The sequence below is a fragment of the Podarcis gaigeae genome (assembly GCF_964106915.1).
Source record: "Podarcis gaigeae genome assembly, chromosome: 1".
In the NCBI taxonomy this organism is placed as follows: Eukaryota; Metazoa; Chordata; class Lepidosauria; order Squamata; family Lacertidae; genus Podarcis; species Podarcis gaigeae.
In genome coordinates, this window is record NC_139678.1 from 69,519,365 (window position 1) to 69,522,398 (window position 3,034).

General features: G+C 41.4%; 1 long non-coding RNA gene across 15 annotated transcripts in view; it reads right to left on the reverse strand.

Annotated features, from left to right (window-relative positions):
- LOC310838580 overlaps positions 1-3,034 on the reverse strand; it is a 51,579-nt gene that overhangs the window by 8,735 nt on the left and 39,810 nt on the right. Inside the window, exons 6-7 of one of the 15 annotated variants that reach the window (XR_014561060.1) lie at positions 1,171-1,399; positions 622-756 (exon numbers count right to left, since the gene is read on the reverse strand). The exons of the other annotated variants lie outside the window; for them this stretch is intronic. This is a non-coding gene — a long non-coding RNA (uncharacterized lncRNA). The remainder of the gene's footprint in view (positions 1-621; positions 757-1,170; positions 1,400-3,034) is intronic. 15 annotated transcript variants of the gene reach the window in all.

Consider the following 3,034-nt stretch of genomic DNA (forward strand, 5'->3'; position numbering starts at 1 on the left):
GTATGTAAAATTTAAGATCTTTTTGCTGCAACATGCATTCACTTTATTCTTGTTTACACTGAATTGCATTTGCCATTTTATTGCCTATTCACTCAGTTTGGAGAGGTCCTTTTGGAGCTCTTCGCAATCTTTTTTTACTTTAAGAATCCTGAACAATTTAGGTCATCTGCAGACTTGGCCACCTCACTGCCTGCTCCTAACTCAATATTATTTGCAAATAAGCTAAAAAGCACAGCTCCCAATACCAATCCTTAAGGGACACCATTTTCTACTTCTCTCTGCTGTACCTCATTCCAAGGAAACTGAACCCTGGGTAAATGCCTGGAACCCTTGGAATCTCGCACTGTTTGGGGATTGGGGTGGTGTGCAACAGTGTGTGTGTGTGTGTGTGTGTGTGTGTGGACACACACACACATCTACATTTTTATATCTACATTCTTCTCAATACAAGATAGAAGGTATTTATGATGCAAATCATTGCACCATCTTTAAATATGCATATAGTAATTGTTGAGAAAGCATGAGGTTTATTTTATGCACTTAGCACAATATTTTGTACTATTTCTTAATGTATTAAAAATAAATTTAAAAATGATTTTCGTAAAGTGTAAGATTACCTACCTAGCTCCATTACTACACCAAGATTTATTGTATTTGACTGTTTTTAATACCACTGTGGCCTGTAATGCAATTAGAAAAGCTTTTCTATGGATGATGCAAAACTTCAAGGCCACCAAATTCTTCTTCATTTGCATGCTGAAATAGATGACACTTTTACCCTTGGGCAGTACTCAAAAAGAAGGATTGCATTTTCATAGCACTCCTCTACCTCAGCTTTGATATAGCCACTAGTCCTGCTGTGAATAAGAGCTTATTGAACCTTTGCTAATGCGAGACGAGATGCAAGGCTTCTGTCCTATAGCTCTTCCTTTCTATTACATAAAAGAGACAGCATCCATTTAGGGGGAGGGGTTTGTTTTTGCTCTCTGTTTTCTCTCCCTTAGCCCAGAGATGAGGTGAACAAACCAAGCATCTTTATTTAATCAACTGGCTAAGTGCCAAATGCCTCCAAAGGTGAAAAAGAGATTGCTCTTACCCTCAGAGTTCTGTATGTTTGTAATGATTCATTACATAATGGGCTATTCTAAAAGAAAAGGGGACAGGACAAACCTCTCCTGTGTTTAAACTGCTAGGACGCAGTTGCATTTTGGCCTTTTGGTGTCTGAATGAAAGTATAATTCCAAGCCTTGCGGTAGTTCCAACTCTACTTGGATGACCATCTTCAGAGGGAGTTTTGTTCAGCCCTGTGTGGGGTTCTGCAGGGTTCGATTTTATCCCCCATGCTGCTTAACAACTACATGAAACTGCTGGCAGGAGTCATCTGGAATTTTGGAGTGCACTGTCAAGAAAACGTGTACAGTGGTACCTCGGGTTACAGACGCTTCAGGTTACAGATGCTTCAAGTTACAGACTCTGCTAACCCAGAAATAGTACCTCGGGTTAGGAACTTTGCTTCAGGATGAGAACATAAATTGTGCTCCGGCGGCGCGGCGGCAGCAGGATACCCCATTAGCTAAAGTGGTACCTCAGGTTAAGAACAGTTTCACGTTAAGAACAGACCTCCGGAATGAATTAAGTTCTTAACCTGAGGTATCACATTGATGATACACTGCTCTACCCTTCCTTTACACCTGCAGGTGTGGCACTGGCTGCACTAGATCCATGTCTGGCCTTGATATTGGATTGGATGGGAACAATTCCTTGCCTTGGCAAGGGTGGGAACAGCATCAAAACTAAAGGTGTGATCATGATACATTGCGAGGCTGGCTCCCTGAAATTACTCTTAACATTCATATGTCAGGAATGGGAAACCTCCGGCCCGTAGCCCAAATTTCATAATATTATCATTATTAATATTATCATCATTATTAAATTAACATATCACCCTTCTACTGGTGATCACAGGGCAGTTTACAATATAAAACACAAAAACACTTATACATACATACACACAAACAAAACAATATCTCTCTCTCTCACACACACACACTGCCACACACAATTTGCAAGGGCAAAGATGGTATACTTAGCCAAAGACCTGGGAGGAGAAGAATGGTTTTGCTTGGCACTTAAAGATATGTAACGAAGGCACCAGGCAAATCTCCCTGGGGAATGTTCAGAGGCCCTAATTTGGGCCATAAGCCAGTTTTTCACCAGCCCTACCCATCTGCCCCACATGGGGTGTCCTACCACCTGTGTGGCGGGTAAAGCCATGGTTATAAGGAACAATTGGAAGCCTTTGATTGTGCTTCCTCTGCAAGTGGGGCTTTTAAATTTGGTGCTAAAAGCACTGGTATTGCTTCCACCTGGAAACAGGGTGGAAAACTGAGTGTGAGGTGAAATGGAATGGAATATTGTGAAAAAGGCTGGCTGGCTGGCCGGCTGGAACACTGGAATATCGGCTGGCATACTGAATAAGTTCCACTTGTTTATCCTATTTCCAGTATCATATCCAAGCAGCACTGAGTTTGGTGCGATAAGCATGCACCCAAAGCTGCCTTAAATGACTTGCACGTGTGCTGTATATTGGCAGCGTTAACTAAGCTATATTGTGTCTGAGGATTCTTGCAGGGAAGCCAGTATATGCACACAGCCTTTTGATTTTGAAAGCACACTTTAGTCGGTGGTTTATACATCTGCAGCAGATGGTTCTGCTTTTAAATATATATACATACATATTAAACATATACCAGACTGCCTTTAAAAATAAAATAAAATTAGAAGGTCACATCTGTTTATTTTGAAAGAAAATGCTAGCTCATTTTAACAAGAGTTCTTTCCTTGAAAAGCCCAAGCTGCGAGTGAAAGATGCAAGACAGACAGCCTAGTACAGCAAAACATTGCTTTCCGCCCCCTCAAAAGGAAGCTGGTAACTCCTAGACTGATTGTGAGCAGACTCATGCCATATTTGATGTGTGTAACATATTGCAGTGTACATAACCCCTCCTTTACTACGCCGCACTGGCTGGGATAC